The 17,900-nt window shown below is 53.8% G+C and overlaps 2 pseudogenes; one reads left to right on the top strand and one right to left on the bottom strand.

Moving 5' to 3' along the window:
* Positions 1 to 545: 545 nt before the first annotated feature.
* LOC148104947 (5S ribosomal RNA) lies at positions 546 to 664 on the top strand (annotated as a pseudogene).
* A 16,817-nt stretch (positions 665 to 17,481) lies between these two features.
* LOC148104946 (5S ribosomal RNA) lies at positions 17,482 to 17,600 on the bottom strand (annotated as a pseudogene).
* Between the last annotated feature and the right edge of the window lie 300 nt (positions 17,601 to 17,900).

Raw genomic sequence — 17,900 nt, 5'->3', positions numbered from 1 at the left:
GTTCTCGGCAAGTCCGGTCTCGCCGAGAACGCGAGTCTGTACTTGAGAAAGGGCTCTTGACTTGTTGATTTCAGAATTGTGTCTGGGCCAACATGCAAGGGCTACACCCTAGACGTTGTCTTGGATGGGAGACTGCCTGGGAATACCTGGTGCTGTAAGCCTTTCATGTCATTGAACTGCTTTTGATCCAGAGAAGGGGTGTATTAAAAGACCCAAAGCAGCTGCCCATTAATGAGGGCACATTAACGACATTGCTTTTGGCTGTTTTCACCAATGTCTTGTTCTGCTGGCTGAGGCCACCTACAACACACCAGGGCCAGTGCTGCTGGCCGAGGCTAACTACACCATACCAGGCCCTGTGCTGGTTCCTGAGGCCATCTTCAAAAATCCAGGGCCTGTGCTGCTGGATAAATGCTAAACTGAGTCTTTGGGTTAGGGTATTAGGCAAGAATGCAGGTAGGCTTATAGGATTGTGTTCGTAACTTCAAGTACTGGCCACCTCATCACTTGATTCCATAAATTGACACATTGTGCTGTGGGCAGCAGCTTACGGCCATACCACCCAGAGCACGCCTGACCTCGTCTGATCTCGGAAGCTAAGCAGGGCTGAGCTTGGTTAGTACTTGGATGGGAGACTGCCTGGGAATACCTGGTGCTGTAAGCCTTTCATTTTCATGTCATTGAACTGCTTTTGATCCAGAGTAGGGGTGTATTAAAAGACCCAAAGCAGCTGCCCATTAATGAGGGCACATTAACGACATTGCTTTTGGCTGTTTTCACCAATGTCTTGTTCTGCTGGCTGAGGCCACATACAACACACCAGGGCCAGTGCTGCTGGCCGAGGCTAACTACACCACACCAGGCCCTGTGCTGGTTCCTGAGGCCATCTTCAAAAATCCAGGGCCTGTGCTGCTGGATAAATGCTAAACTGAGTCTTTGGGTTAGGGTATTAGGCAAGCATGCAGGTAGGGTTATAGGATTGTGTTCGTAACTTCAGGTACTGGCCACCTCATCACTTGATTCCATAAATTGACACATTGTGCTGTGGGCAGCAGCTTACGGCCATACCACCCTTAGCACGCCTGACCTCGTCTGATCTCGGAAGCTAAGCAGGGCTGGGCTTGGTTAGTACTTGGATGGGAGACTTCCTGGGATAACCTCTCGTCGTTTCACCTCTCATCCGAGAAGCTTCTTCAGTTCTAAGGTCAAATGGTGGGGAGTCCCAGATTTCCCAGACTTGGCTCAGGCAATTAGAGCATCATCAGGGGGTCCTTTTGTCCCTCTGTGGGGGGATACTCCCACTAGGTTTAAATCTGGGACTCCCCACCATTTGACCTTAGAACTGAAGAAGCTACTCGGATGAGAGGTGAAACATCTTCAAGTAACTTAAAGAAGTCCAGATGCTTTTCTTTGCAAGCTCCTTTGACATGTATAATTTTCATACCACTTTACAGTAATGTGGTAACTTGTGTTGGTCTGTCACAGAAGATCTAAGAAAAATTCCTTTTACGTTTGTTGTTGTAAAGTGACAAAATGGGTGAAAGTTTTTCAAGGTACTGTAGGTCAACATTCTTCTTCTTCTAAGGTAGAGCAGCCTGGGCAGAGTATTGAAACTTTACAGGGATTGAAACTTTACTGATAAATGTGACAACCTATATATGTGATGTCATTACGGGATAATGACATCACATATATTTAGAATCTTACCACCAGTTTGATCCTTTGATCCTTAAATCCATAAATAGGGGTGAAAAGTGACGACTTGTAGTCCATTAATTGCAGCAATTATGCTTGCAGAATTGAAACATTCGCCAGAGAAGTATTTTGAAACATCTGGATCCTTTTCGGAGTAACTGTTTACAGATTCCAACATGTCTCAGAGAAAACAACCCTACAGATTTCTAAGGTAAGTTTTCTTTCTTTTTTCTGTTGTTCATAAACAGAAAAAAGACTCACACAGACTCAACCTCTACACGGCTGCCGTCTCCTGTAACCCGGCATGTTTCTAGGGTTTGTTTTCTTCTTTTTTTATTTTGTCTTTCAGTGTTTGTCTTGAGATAAGGTTTGAAGTGTCTGTGGTGCAGCTGGTCTGGTTTGTCTCGAGACAGTGCAGGCTGCACCCACCTGTAACAGGTGGAGACTCACCAGGACATTCAGAACTCACACGTTTTTTCTTTCTAAACTCTTCTGTAGAGGGTTTCTCTGAGAAGCAAGGGGAGGTCCACCAATATAAAGCGTGGCCAGGAGGCCTGGTCCAGGTTTTTTCTGCTTTCTTTTGTGGTGATCGTGGGTCAAGTGTTGGGAGTTCGCCTTGTATTCGGAAGATTGCCGGTTCGAGCCCCGGCTTGGACAGTCCCGGTTGTTGTGTCCTTGGGCAAGAAACTTCACCCGTTGCCTAATGGTGGTGGTCAGAGGGCCCGTTGGCGCCAGTGTTAGGCAGCTTCGCCTCTGTCAGTGCGCCCCAGGGTGGCTGTGGCTACAATGTAGCTTGTCCTCACCAGTGTATGAATGGGTGGATGACTGAATGTGTAAAGCACTTTGGGGTCCTTAGGGACTAGTAAAGTGCCATTTACCATATTTTTACCATTCTTTTCCATGCCTGGGGGCGGTGCCACCCCATCATGAGGACGGGCAAGGCTTTCGGAGCCTGTGTGTGTGTATGTGTCTGTATGACTGTGCTTATGGTTTTCTCTATTTCAAACAGATGCCTGTCCTCACCTCTGCAGTGATGCCGTCTCTTTTAACCCGACGTGTTTCTAAGGTAGGTTTTCTTTCTTTTTTTATGTTGTTCTTGTGGATTTTGTCCTCAGATGAGATTTGATGACAGGGATTGAAACTTTACAGATAAATTGTCCATGTGACAACCTAATTGGCTTACGGGATAATGATGTCACATATATTTAGAATCTTACCACCAATTTGATCCTTAGAGCCTTAAATTCTTTGATCCTTAAATCCATAAATGGGGCTGAAAAGTGACGACTTTTAGTCCGTTAATTGCAGTAATTATGTTTGCAGAACTGAAACATTCGCCAGAAAAGTATTTTGAAACATCTGGATCCTCTTCTGAGTAGCTGTTTAAAGATTCCAATTACAGATTCCACTTTTTTTTTCCTTCTTATGTTGTTCATTAACGGAAACAGTGCCACCCCATCACAAGGGCTGGCAAGGCTTTCGGAGCCTGGGGAGCGGACACCTGTATAAAGGGTGGCCAGGAGGCGCGGTCCGGGTTTTTTCTTCTTTCTTTCACACGCCTGGTGGGCGGTGCCACCCGATCACAAGGGCTGGCAAGGCTTTTGGAGCCTGGGGAGCGGACACCCGCACAAAGGGTGGCCAGGCGGCCCGGTCCGGGCTTTTTCTTCTTTGTTTCAGACGCCTGGTGGGCGGTGCCACCCGATCACAAGGGCTGGCAAGGCTTTCGGAGCCTGGGGAGCGGACACCCGCACAAAGGGTGGCCAGGCGGCCCGGTCCGGGTTTTTTCTTCTTTGTTTCAGACGCCTGGTGGGCGGTGCCACCCGATCACAAGGGCTGGCAAGGCTTTCGGAGCCTGGGGAGCGGACACCCGCACAAAGGGTGGCCAGGCGGCCCGGTCCGGGTTTTTTCTTCTTTCTTTCACACGCCTGGTGGGCGGTGCCACCCGATCACAAGGGCTGGCAAGGCTTTCGGAGCCTGGGGAGCGGACACCCGCACAAAGGGTGGCCAGGCGGCCCGGTCCGGGTTTTTTCTTCTTTCTTTCACACGCCTGGTGGGCGGTGCCACCCGATCACAAGGGCTGGCAAGGCTTTCGGAGCCTGGGGAGCGGACACCCGCACAAAGGGTGGCCAGGCGGCCCGGTCCGGGTTTTTTCTTCTTTCTTTCACACGCCTGGTGGGCGGTGCCACCCGATCACAAGGGCTGGCAAGGCTTTCGGAGCCTGGGGAGCGGACACCCGCACAAAGGGTGGCCAGGCGGCCCGGTCCGGGTTTTTTCTTCTTTGTTTCAGACGCCTGGTGGGCGGTGCCACCCGATCACAAGGGCTGGCAAGGCTTTTGGAGCCTGGGGAGCGGACACCCGCACAAAGGGTGGCCAGGCGGCCCGGTCCGGGCTTTTTCTTCTTTGTTTCAGACGCCTGGTGGGCGGTGCCACCCGATCACAAGGGCTGGCAAGGCTTTCGGAGCCTGGGGAGCGGACACCCGCACAAAGGGTGGCCAGGCGGCCCGGTCCGGGTTTTTTCTTCTTTGTTTCAGACGCCTGGTGGGCGGTGCCACCCGATCACAAGGGCTGGCAAGGTTTTCGGAGCCTGGGGAGCGGACACCCGCACAAAGGGTGGCCAGGCGGCCCGGTCCGGGTTTTTTCTTCTTTGTTTCAGACGCCAGGTGGGCGGTGCCACCCGATCACAAGGGCTGGCAAGGCTTTCGGAGCCTGGGGAGCGGACACCCGCACAAAGGGTGGCCAGGCGGCCCGGTCCGGGTTTTTTCTTCTTTCTTTCACACGCCTGGTGGGCGGTGCCACCCGATCACAAGGGCTGGCAAGGCTTTCGGAGCCTGGGGAGCGGACACCCGCACAAAGGGTGGCCAGGCGGCCCGGTCCGGGTTTTTTCTTCTTTGTTTCAGACGCCTGGTGGGCGGTGCCACCCGATCACAAGGGCTGGCAAGGCTTTCGGAGCCTGGGGAGCGGACACCCGCACAAAGGGTGGCCAGGCGGCCCGGTCTGGGTTTTTTCTTCTTTCTTTCACACGCCTGGTGGGCGGTGCCACCCGATCACAAGGGCTGGCAAGGCTTTCGGAGCCTGGGGAGCGGACACCCGCACAAAGGGTGGCCAGGCGGCCCGGTCCGGGTTTTTTCTTCTGTGTTTCAGATGCCTGGTGGGCGGTGCCACCCGATCACAAGGGCTGGCAAGGTTTTCGGAGCCTGGGGAGCGGACACCCGCACAAAGGGTGGCCAGGCGACCCGGTCCGTGCTTTTTCTTCTTTCTTTCACACGCCTGGTGGGCGGTGCCACCCGATCACAAGGGCTGGCAAGGCTTTCGGAGCCTGGGGAGCGGACACCCGCACAAAGGGTGGCCAGGCGGCCCGGTCCGAGTTTTTTCTTCTTTCTTTCACACGCCTGGTGGGCGGTGCCACCCGATCACAAGGGCTGGCAAGGTTTTCGGAGCCTGGGGAGCGGACACCCGCACAAAGGGTGGCCAGGCGGCCCGGTCCGGGTTTTTTCTTCTTTGTTTCAGACGCCTGGTGGGCGGTGCCACCCGATCACAAGGGCTGGCAAGGCTTTCGGAGCCTGGGGAGCGGACACCCGCACAAAGGGTGGCCAGGCGGCCCGGTCCGGGTTTTTTCTTCTTTGTTTCAGACGCCTGGTGGGCGGTGCCACCCGATCACAAGGGCTGGCAAGGCTTTCGGAGCCTGGGGAGCGGACACCCGCACAAAGGGTGGCCAGGCGGCCCGGTCTGGGTTTTTTCTTCTTTCTTTCACACGCCTGGTGGGCGGTGCCACCCGATCACAAGGGCTGGCAAGGCTTTCGGAGCCTGGGGAGCGGACACCCGCACAAAGGGTGGCCAGGCGGCCCGGTCCGGGTTTTTTCTTCTTTGTTTCAGACGCCTGGTGGGCGGTGCCACCCGATCACAAGGGCTGGCAAGGCTTTCGGAGCCTGGGGAGCGGACACCCGCACAAAGGGTGGCCAGGCGGCCCGGTCCGGGTTTTTTCTTCTGTGTTTCAGATGCCTGGTGGGCGGTGCCACCCGATCACAAGGGCTGGCAAGGTTTTCGGAGCCTGGGGAGCGGACACCCGCACAAAGGGTGGCCAGGCGACCCGGTCCGTGCTTTTTCTTCTTTCTTTCACACGCCTGGTGGGCGGTGCCACCCGATCACAAGGGCTGGCAAGGCTTTCGGAGCCTGGGGAGCGGACACCCGCACAAAGGGTGGCCAGGCGGCCCGGTCCGGGTTTTTTCTTCTTTGTTTCAGACGCCAGGTGGGCGGTGCCACCCGATCACAAGGGCTGGCAAGGCTTTCGGAGCCTGGGGAGCGGACACCCGCACAAAGGGTGGCCAGGCGGCCCGGTCCGGGTTTTTTCTTCTTTCTTTCACACGCCTGGTGGGCGGTGCCACCCGATCACAAGGGCTGGCAAGGCTTTCGGAGCCTGGGGAGCGGACACCCGCACAAAGGGTGGCCAGGCGGCCCGGTCCGGGTTTTTTCTTCTTTGTTTCAGACGCCTGGTGGGCGGTGCCACCCGATCACAAGGGCTGGCAAGGCTTTCGGAGCCTGGGGAGCGGACACCCGCACAAAGGGTGGCCAGGCGGCCCGGTCTGGGTTTTTTCTTCTTTCTTTCACACGCCTGGTGGGCGGTGCCACCCGATCACAAGGGCTGGCAAGGCTTTCGGAGCCTGGGGAGCGGACACCCGCACAAAGGGTGGCCAGGCGGCCCGGTCCGGGTTTTTTCTTCTTTGTTTCAGACGCCTGGTGGGCGGTGCCACCCGATCACAAGGGCTGGCAAGGCTTTCGGAGCCTGGGGAGCGGACACCCGCACAAAGGGTGGCCAGGCGGCCCGGTCCGGGTTTTTTCTTCTGTGTTTCAGATGCCTGGTGGGCGGTGCCACCCGATCACAAGGGCTGGCAAGGTTTTCGGAGCCTGGGGAGCGGACACCCGCACAAAGGGTGGCCAGGCGACCCGGTCCGTGCTTTTTCTTCTTTCTTTCACACGCCTGGTGGGCGGTGCCACCCGATCACAAGGGCTGGCAAGGCTTTCGGAGCCTGGGGAGCGGACACCCGCACAAAGGGTGGCCAGGCGGCCCGGTCCGAGTTTTTTCTTCTTTCTTTCACACGCCTGGTGGGCGGTGCCACCCGATCACAAGGGCTGGCAAGGCTTTCGGAGCCTGGGGAGCGGACACCCGCACAAAGGGTGGCCAGGCGGCTCGGTCCGGGTTTTTTCTTCTTTCTTTCACACGCCTGGTGGGCGGTGCCAACCGATCACAAGGGCTGGCAAGGCTTTCGGAGCCTGGGGAGCGGACACCCGCAAAAAGGGTGGCCAGGCGGCCCGGTCCGGGTTTTTTCTTCTTTCTTTCACACGCCTGGTGGGCGGTGCCACCCGATCACAAGGGCTGGCAAGGCTTTCGGAGCCTGGGGAGCGGACACCCGCACAAAGGGTGGCCAGGCGGCCCGGTCCGGGTTTTTTCTTCTTTCTTTCACACGCCTGGTGGGCGGTGCCACCCGATCACAAGGGCTGGCAAGGCTTTCGGAGCCTGGGGAGCGGACACCCGCACAAAGGGTGGCCAGGCGGCCCGGTCCGTGCTTTTTCTTCTTTCTTTCACACGCCTGGTGGGCGGTGCCACCCGATCACAAGGGCTGGCAAGGATTTCGGAGCCTGGGGAGCGGACACCCGCACAAAGGGTGGCCAGGCGGCCCGGTCCGAGTTTTTTCTTCTTTCTTTCACACGCCTGGTGGGCGGTGCCACCCGATCACAAGGGCTGGCAAGGCTTTCGGAGCCTGGGGAGCGGACACCCGCACAAAGGGTGGCCAGGCGGCCCGGTCCGGGTTTTTTCTTCTTTGTTTCAGACGCCAGGTGGGCGGTGCCACCCGATCACAAGGGCTGGCAAGGCTTTTGAAGCCTGGGGAGCGGACACCCGCACAAAGGGTGGCCAGGCGGCCCGGTCCGGGTTTTTTCTTCTTTCTTTCACACGCCTGGTGGGCGGTGCCACCCGATCACAAGGGCTGGCAAGGCTTTTGAAGCCTGGGGAGCGGACACCCGCACAAAGGGTGGCCAGGCGGCCCGGTCCGGGTTTTTTCTTCTTTCTTTCACACGCCTGGTGGGCGGTGCCACCCGATCACAAGGGCTGGCAAGGCTTTCGGAGCCTGGGGAGCGGACACCCACACAAAGGGTGGCCAGGCGGCCCGGTCCGGGTTTTTTCTTCTTTCTTTCACACGCCTGGTGGGCGGTGCCACCCGATCACAAGGGCTGGCAAGGTTTTCGGAGCCTGGGGAGCGGACACCCGCACAAAGGGTGGCCAGGCGGCCCGGTCCGGGTTTTTTCTTCTTTGTTTCAGACCCCTGGTGGGCGGTGCCACCTGATCACAAGGTCTGGCAAGGCTTTCGGAGCCTGGGGAGCGGACACCCGCACAAAGGGTGGCCAGGCGGCCCGGTCCGGGTTTTTTCTTCTTTCTTTCACACGCCTGGTGGGCGGTGCCACCCGATCACAAGGGCTGGCAAGGTTTTCGGAGCCTGGGGAGCGGACACCCGCACAAAGGGTGGCCAGGCGGCCCGGTCCGGGTTTTTTCTTCTTTCTTTCACACGCCTGGTGGGCGGTGCCACCCGATCACAAGGGCTGGCAAGGCTTTCGGAGCCTGGGGAGCGGACACCTGCACAAAGGGTGGCCAGGCGGCCCGGTCCGGGTTTTTTCTTCTTTCTTTCACACGCCTGGTGGGCGGTGCCACCCGATCACAAGGGCTGGCAAGGCTTTCGGAGCCTGGGGAGCGGACACCCGCACAAAGGGTGGCCAGGCGGCTCGGTCCGGGTTTTTTCTTCTTTGTTTCACACGCCTGGTGGGCGGTGCCAACCGATCACAAGGGCTGGCAAGGCTTTCGGAGCCTGGGGAGCGGACACCCGCACAAAGGGTGGCCAGGCGGCCCGGTCCGGGTTTTTTCTTCTTTCTTTCACACGCCTGGTGGGCGGTGCCACCTGATCACAAGGTCTGGCAAGGCTTTCGGAGCCTGGGGAGCGGACACCCGCACAAAGGGTGGCCAGGCGGCCCGGTCCGGGTTTTTTCTTCTTTGTTTCAGACGCCAGGTGGGCGGTGCCACCCGATCACAAGGGCTGGCAAGGCTTTCGGAGCCTGGGGAGCGGACACCCGCACAAAGGGTGGCCAGGCGGCCCGGTCCGGGTTTTTTCTTCTTTGTTTCAGACGCCAGGTGGGCGGTGCCACCCGATCACAAGGGCTGGCAAGGCTTTCGGAGCCTGGGGAGCGGACACCCGCACAAAGGGTGGCCAGGCGGCCCGGTCCGGGTTTTTTCTTCTTTCTTTCACACGCCTGGTGGGCGGTGCCACCCGATCACAAGGGCTGGCAAGGCTTTCGGAGCCTGGAGAGCGGACACCCGCACAAAGGGTGGCCAGGCGGCCCGGTCCGGGTTTTTTCTTCTTTGTTTCAGACGCCTGGTGGGCGGTGCCACCCGATCACAAGGGCTGGCAAGGCTTTCGGAGCCTGGGGAGCGGACACCCGCACAAAGGGTGGCCAGGCGGCCCGGTCCGGGTTTTTTCTTCTTTGTTTCAGATGCCTGGTGGGCGGTGCCACCCGATTACAAGGGCTGGCAAGGTTTTCTGAGCCTGGGGAGCAGACACCCGCACAAAGGGTGGCCAGGCGGCCTGGTCCGTGCTTTTTCTTCTTTCTTTCACACGCCTGGTGGGCGGTGCCACCCGATCACAAGGGCTGGCAAGGCTTTCGGAGCCTGGGGAGCGGACACCCGCACAAAGGGTGGCCAGGCGGCCCGGTCCGAGTTTTTTCTTCTTTCTTTCACACGCCTGGTGGGCGGTGCCACCCGATCACAAGGGCTGGCAAGGCTTTCGGAGCCTGGGGAGCGGACACCCGCACAAAGGGTGGCCAGGCGGCCCGGTCCGGGTTTTTTCTTCTTTGTTTCAGACGCCAGGTGGGCGGTGCCACCCGATCACAAGGGCTGGCAAGGCTTTTGAAGCCTGGGGAGCGGACACCCGCACAAAGGGTGGCCAGGCGGCCCGGTCCGGGTTTTTTCTTCTTTCTTTCACACGCCTGGTGGGCGGTGCCACCCGATCACAAGGGCTGGCAAGGCTTTTGAAGCCTGGGGAGCGGACACCCGCACAAAGGGTGGCCAGGCGGCCCGGTCCGGGTTTTTTCTTCTTTCTTTCACACGCCTGGTGGGCGGTGCCACCCGATCACAAGGGCTGGCAAGGCTTTCGGAGCCTGGGGAGCGGACACCCGCACAAAGGGTGGCCAGGCGGCCCGGTCCGGGTTTTTTCTTCTTTCTTTCACACGCCTGGTGGGCGGTGCCACCCGATCACAAGGGCTGGCAAGGTTTTCGGAGCCTGGGGAGCGGACACCCGCACAAAGGGTGGCCAGGCGGCCCGGTCCGGGTTTTTTCTTCTTTGTTTCAGACCCCTGGTGGGCGGTGCCACCTGATCACAAGGTCTGGCAAGGCTTTCGGAGCCTGGGGAGCGGACACCCGCACAAAGGGTGGCCAGGCGGCCCGGTCCGGGTTTTTTCTTCTTTCTTTCACACGCCTGGTGGGCGGTGCCACCCGATCACAAGGGCTGGCAAGGTTTTCGGAGCCTGGGGAGCGGACACCCGCACAAAGGGTGGCCAGGCGGCCCGGTCCGGGTTTTTTCTTCTTTCTTTCACACGCCTGGTGGGCGGTGCCACCCGATCACAAGGGCTGGCAAGGTTTTCGGAGCCTGGGGAGCGTACACCCGCACAAAGGGTGGCCAGGCGGCCCGGTCCGGGTTTTTTCTTCTTTCTTTCACACGCCTGGTGGGCGGTGCCACCCGATCACAAGGGCTGGCAAGGCTTTCGGAGCCTGGGGAGCGGACACCTGCACAAAGGGTGGCCAGGCGGCCCGGTCCGGGTTTTTTCTTCTTTCTTTCACACGCCTGGTGGGCGGTGCCACCCGATCACAAGGGCTGGCAAGGCTTTCGGAGCCTGGGGAGCGGACACCCGCACAAAGGGTGGCCAGGCGGCTCGGTCCGGGTTTTTTCTTCTTTGTTTCACACGCCTGGTGGGCGGTGCCAACCGATCACAAGGGCTGGCAAGGCTTTCGGAGCCTGGGGAGCGGACACCCGCACAAAGGGTGGCCAGGCGGCCCGGTCCGGGTTTTTTCTTCTTTCTTTCACACGCCTGGTGGGCGGTGCCACCCGATCACAAGGGCTGGCAAGGCTTTCGGAGCCTGGGGAGCGGACACCCGCACAAAGGGTGGCCAGGCGGCCCGGTCCGGGTTTTTTCTTCTTTCTTTTACACGCCTGGTGGGCGGTGCCACCCGATCAGAAGGCCTGGCAAGGCTTTCGGAGCCTGGGGAGCGGACACCCGCACAAAGTGTGGCCAGGCGGCCCGGTCCGGGTTTTTTCTTCTTTGTTTCACACGCCTGGTGGGCGGTGCCACCCGATCACAAGGGCTGGCAAGTCTTTCGGAGCCTGGGGAGCGGACACCCGCACAAAGGGTGGCCAGGCGGCCCGGTCCGGGTTTTTTCTTCTTTCTTTCACACGCCTGGTGGGCGGTGCCACCCGATCACAAGGGCTGGCAAGGCTTTCGGAGCCTGGGGAGCGGACACCCGCACAAAGGGTGGCCAGGCGGCCCGGTCCGGGTTTTTTCTTCTTTCTTTCACACGCCTGGTGGGCGGTGCCACCCGATCACAAGGGCTGGCAAGGCTTTCGGAGCCTGGGGAGCGGACACCCGCACAAAGGGTGGCCAGGCGGCCCGGTCCGGGTTTTTTCTTCTTTCTTTCACACGCCTGGTGGGCGGTGCCACCCGAGCACAAGGGCTGGCAAGGCTTTCGGAGCCTGGGGAGCGGACACCCGCACAAAGGGTGGCCAGGCGGCCCGTTCCGGGTTTTTTCTTCTTTCTTTCACACGCCTGGTGGGCGGTGCCACCCGATCACAAGGGCTGGCAAGGCTTTCGGATCCTGGGGAGCGGACACCCGCACAAAGGGTGGCCAGGCGGCCCGGTCCGGGTTTTTTCTTCTTTCTTTCACACGCCTGGTGGGCGGTGCCACCCGATCACAAGGGCTGGCAAGGCTTTCGGAGCCTGGGGAGCGGACACCCGCACAAAGGGTGGCCAGGCGGCCCGGTCCGGGTTTTTTCTTCTTTCTTTCACACGCCTGGTGGGCGGTGCCACCCGATCACAAGGGCTGGCAAGGCTTTCGGAGCCTGGGGAGCGGACACCCGCACAAAGGGTGGCCAGGCGGCCCGGTCCGGGTTTTTTCTTCTTTCTTTCACACGCCTGGTGGGCGGTGCCACCCGAGCACAAGGGCTGGCAAGGCTTTCGGAGCCTGGGGAGCGGACACCCGCACAAAGGGTGGCCAGGCGGCCCGTTCCGGGTTTTTTCTTCTTTCTTTCACACGCCTGGTGGGCGGTGCCACCCGATCACAAGGGCTGGCAAGGCTTTCGGATCCTGGGGAGCGGACACCCGCACAAAGGGTGGCCAGGCGGCCAGGTCCGGGTTTTTTCTTCTTTCTTTCACACGCCTGGTGGGCGGTGCCACCCGATCACAAGGGCTGGCAAGGCTTTCGGAGCCTGGGGAGCGGACACCCGCACAAAGGGTGGCCAGGCGGCCCGGTCCGGGTTTTTTCTTCTTTGTTTCACACGCCTGGTGGGCGGTGCCACCCGATCACAAGGGCTGGCAAGGCTTTCGGAGCCTGGAGAGCGGACACCCGCACAAACGGACGCATCTGAGGGCCGCATTTCGATCAGCCTTTGAATTGGGACAGCCTTCGGCGTGCCGCTGTGACGTAATCGGCCTTAAAATGCACCCTTTAAGGCTGCAGACCCTGAATTGGGATACAGCCTTCAAGACATGTTGAGGAGCTAATTTAGCCATTTTAATCACCTGTGTTGGATCAAGGACACATCTAAAACCTGCAGGACACCGGCTCTCGAGGCCTGGAGTTTCCCACCCCTGCTTTATATGATTTCTTCTGCACAGTTTTTATTTTTTAAACTGCATACAACATGAACATGACAACACCCAGAAAGAAAGCAAAAGCCAGTGCTTAACTCAATTAACAAATTCCTCTCACACGGCCAGCTTAAAGAGCTCAGTGAAACAGGCGTATGCTAAGAAGTGAAGAGCAAACTGATATTTCCATTCAGAACTGCTAGCTCATTTAAAAGTGGGGACCAATCCTGTGAACATTTCGGTTAAACGATGGGCGGCGAAGACAGAACGCAAGATGCCAAAGATGAAGAAGGTGATGAGAGGAAGTGAGAAAAAGGAAGAGTGGTGGGTTAAGAAAGGAAACCAAAATAGTGAATTATAATTCTGAAATCTGTCAAAGCTCTGCTTGTTATGTTAACTTCACAATCTTTCTGCTGTGTAAATGCAAGACACACACATGACACAGACTCTCACACACCGTGCTCTGGGTTTCATGTTTATTACTTTTCAATGTACAATATAAATTTCCCAGGCATTGCTCCAGCAGCGTGCCAGCTGCTCACAATATTGCTCCTTTTTGGTCCCGACACCTCTCCAGCTTCTCCTGGTGCTGCCCCTTCAACCATCCACGTCACCTCTCCCTCTGCAGCTGAGCCACAACACACACCTCCCTGCCACACTGCCAAACCTCGACAGTGACTCCAAAAGTGGCACGAAGGGATGAACAACCACTCTTCTATAAAATATTCCCTCATTTGGTGTTTTGGACATGATGACGGACAGTGCTGGGTAAGATCTGAGATCCATGAAAGCCATAAAACACAATGTAACCACTGACTCACTTTAAGTAGTTTAGGACAGCCAAACTATAGACCAGTTGCTAGGTTCGGCAGGGCTACAATAGAAAGCGAGGCGAATACAGAATGAAATGGCTGGAGACAGGAATTTGAGCAGCAACGGTTATTATTTACACAAAAATGAAATAAACAAGACACAAATTCCACATTGACAGTAGTAATGATAATAATAACAATAACAATAATAAGAATAAGCCGGCAAAACAAAAATAACCCCAAAAATAGTTGTTTGAGCTCAATATTCAATTGTCTTTTTGTCTTTGGTCATTTGTCAAGTCAAAAGTTCTTAGTCTAGTTCTTTTTCTCTTTCGTTTGTGGTTTGTGTGTTACCACTTGGGAGTCTCCGTCGAGGAAGAAGAGTAAGTTCCTCTGCAAAGTTCAGTCTGGGCTCAGGCTCGCCATCTCCATCCGGAGAGAATCCATCGGGATCCAAAATCTTAGTTCCTTCCACACGAACAAGGAAAAAAAACCTAGCCTGCACAACAATATTAACATTATTGCACACAGCCAGCTCCGTTTCTTCTCTTGTATCACAGCTATAGCTTTAGTTCTTTATCTTTTCACATTTCTTTCACATTACCACAGTAATACATTACATGCATGCTTTGAATATATCTCTCGTTGTACATGAAATTATTTTAACCACATGTAAAACAACAAATGAATTTCTCGTTCTCTTTTCAACCATGAAATTGTGATTAATAGGTATAACCAGCAAGATAATAGATTTTTCCAATCATCGTTCAAGTATGCTAAACAAATTCTACCACAAACAGCATTTCAACCGTTTTTAAACAGCAAATTACCACTCGCGAATCGGTATGAACAGAAGAAACAACTTTTAGCAACAGGCTAACACATTATTAATTTTTCAAACCCATGGGCTCAACTCACCAAAATGTTAGAAAATTCCGCACGAGCTATCCGTGGCCTGTCTCATCTACGTCCACGTGCGAAAAGACCTAGCTCATGTGAAACGATGGTCTGGTGTTTTGGAAGACGGGGCTAAACCCACTTTCAACCAATGAAAAAAAAGCATTTACCCCTTGTGATTCGGCAACAGAAAAATAAAGTTTGCTGGAGGATCACACTTCCTATTTTCAAAATAAATGATGCTTTTCAAAATAAAAGAATGAAAATACATTTATACAAATAAAAAGAAACCAAGAAAGAATAACAACAAAAGCGGTTTTCTCTACTGGGTTACAACAACAGATCAGTAAATCCTGCAGTAATGTCCTATGGTCTGTCATCTTGAGTGAGACCAGTCCCAGAACCTTAACAACCTCAACCACTTGTAGCAGATGGCTGCCCCTCCCTCAGGTTTCATCCTGTTATAGTTTTTTCTGATGGCTTTAACCCTAACTGTGATTCTTATAGCACAATTCCTAAAACTATTAATACTTATAGCAAAACCACTCACTGAGTTTGCAAAACTAAAAGCACAAACACTTCTTTGCACTCAGTTTGCAATGTTGTAACACACACTTTGCAAGTATGTAGGCACAATTCAGTGCACAACACTCTTTTTGCAGAACTTTAAACACAACTCACTGCTTACACTCAATTACCAAGTTTCCAACACACTCCTAGCAAAATTATACACATGTATGGCTATCATTAACACTATTTTGCCAACTGTCTGGCACACTTTCACATGTGAAAACTGTTTTAGATAATTAGTCCACTTTGCAATCAGCCTAAGCACTATAAACAGGCCACAGGTAAGCTGTCTATGTGGAGTACAATGGAAGGAGCAGTAAGAGTGAGAAGAGTGAGAATCAGAGGAGGCTGAGGGAGAGGACGTGGAGGTGAAGAAGTTGGAGGAAGAGGACGTGGAGGTGAAGAAGCAAGAGGGTTAGAGGAAGTTAGAGGAAGAGGACAAGGAGGAGCAAGAGGAGGACGAGGAAGGGAAGGAGGAAGGGTAAGAAGAGTAAGAAATAGAATTACTGATGACATCAGCTCTACATTAGTGGACCATGTAATCAACCATGGAATGACCCTGAGGGAAGCTGGCCAACGGGTTCAGCCTAACTTGAGCTGCTACACTGTAGCAGGCATCATAAGGATGCCCGCAACAGAATCCGAATGAAACAAATCTACAGAGTACCTTTTGAAAGAAACAGTGAACGTGTAAAACAGCTGTGATATGACTATGTGCAGGTAAGCTATAGTATCATTGGTACTGAATTTGGAAGTGCATACTGTAGTGCCGTGCATGTGCCTGCTGTGCTGAATTTGTTTTGTCTTGTCTAGAGAGTGATGGAGCTAGAGGCAGATGCCATGGGTCATGAGCAGATTTTTGTGGATGAGGCTGGTTTCCACCTCACAAAGACAAGGAGACGTGGCAGGAACATTATTGGACACCGTGCCATAATCAATGTCCCAGGACAATGTGGTGGTAACATAACTATGTGTGTTGTTCACCATCATGCAACCCTGGGCCCATATAACACTGCACACATTATTACATTCCTGGACACCTTTGACATGCTCACCAATGTTCAGAGACCAGAGCAGACCAGATACGTCATCATATGGGACAATGTTAGTTTCCATAGATCTGCTTCGGTCCGCAACTGGTTTACAGATCACCCACTCTTCACTGTACTCAACCTCCCGCCATACTCTCCATTCTTGAACCCAATTGAAGAGTTCTTCTCTACCTGGTGCTGGAAGGTCTATGACTGTCATCCCCATCAACACATAGCCCTTTTACAGGCAATGGAGGAGGCATGTGGGGATATTGACCAGACATCATGTTGGGCCTGGATACGCCATTCCAGGAGATATTTTCCCCGGTGCCTTGGACTCGAGGACATTGCATTTGATGTTGACGAAATTTTGTGGCCGGACCCAGAGAGACGACACGATGTAGACTGATTTCTTTTTTTTCCTCAGTGAAATTACTGTTTTGTTTGGACTTGGGAATAAACACTTGTGTTTGTTTTGATGTGTGTAAATAAACACCAGTACTTGAAGTTTGGATCCCTCCATGTTTACAGACCTATGACAAAAGTATGAGCTCAAACTGACATAGCCTACTTTGTGCACAGAGAAAGCAAAAGCCAGATGTGTTTTTTATTCATACCATCAGTGTTTAGTTGGTGCATTGTGTGCTTATTAATATGATGGCTTGTGTTAACTGTTGGATACGAAAATACCATTTTTACAAAGGTGTGGAGAGTTAAGCAAGGGTTATTCGCTTTTGCAAGAAAACTACAATGTTTTGCTGATTGGGTGAAGAGTTTTCTTATTTGTGTGTAGAGTTTTGCAAAAATAGCCAATAGTTACAAAAAATGTGCTTAAGCTATCAGAAAAAACTGTAAATCCCATCGAGGAGTTCTTCTCTGCCTGGCGCTGGAAAGTGTACGACCATCATCCTCATCAACAGGTAGCCCTTTTACAGGCAATGGAGGAGGCATGTGGAGATATTGACCAGGCATCATGTCAGGCCTGGATACGGCATTCAAGGAGATATTTTCCCCAGTGCCTTGGACTGGAGGATATCGCATGCGATGTGGACGAAATTTTGTGGCCGGACCCAGAAAGACGACATGATGTAGGCTGATTGTCTTTTTATTTCCTTTTTTTTGTGAAATTCCTATTTTGTGTTCTGACTTTGTCTTGGTTTTGATGAGTGTGAATAAAGACCAATACTTGAAGTTTGGATCCTTGTATGTTTACATGACACTATGACAAAAGTGTGACCTCAAATTGACATCTGTACACAGAGAAAGAAAAAGCCAGATGTGTTTTGTATTCATACCATCAGTGTGCAGTTGGCGCATTGTGTGCTTAGTAGATGATGGCTTGTGTGTACTGTTTGATACGAAATCACCATTTTTACGAAGGTGTGAAGAGTTAATCTAGCTGTGTTCGCTTTTGCAAGAGAACTACAATGTTTTGATAATTGGGTGACAGGTTTTCTTATTTGTGTGTAGAGTTTTGCAAAAATAGCCAATAGTTACAAAAAATGTGCTTAAGCAATCAGAAAAAACTGTAATACACCCCTTCTCTGGATCAAAAGCAGTTCAATGACATGAAAATGAAAGGCTTACAGCACCAGGTATTCCCAGGCAGTCTCCCATCCTAGCACTAACCAACCCCAGCCCTGCTTAGCTTCCGAGATCAGACGAGGTCAGGCGTGCTCAGGGTGGTATGGCCGTAAGCTGCTGCCCACAGCACAATGTGTCAATTTATGGAATCAAGTGATGAGGTGGCCAGTACCTGAAGTTACGAACACAATCCTATAACTACGGTGGCCCTGAAGTGCAAATCACACCAACAAATTGCTAAACACAACAACAAAATTGAGAGGCCCTGAAGTGCAAATCACACCAACAAATTGCTAAACACAACAACAAAATTGAGAAACACAAAAACAAATGGAGAATCACAAAACAAAATTGAGAAGCACAAAAACAATACTGAGAATCACAAAATCAAATTAAGAAGCACAAAAACAAAATT

The sequence above is a fragment of the Neolamprologus brichardi genome, chromosome 3 (assembly GCF_056152115.1).
Source record: "Neolamprologus brichardi isolate AB-2024 chromosome 3, ASM5615211v1, whole genome shotgun sequence".
Lineage (NCBI taxonomy): Eukaryota > Metazoa > Chordata > Actinopteri > Cichliformes > Cichlidae > Neolamprologus > Neolamprologus brichardi.
This window is presented reverse-complemented; position numbering and strand designations above follow the sequence as displayed.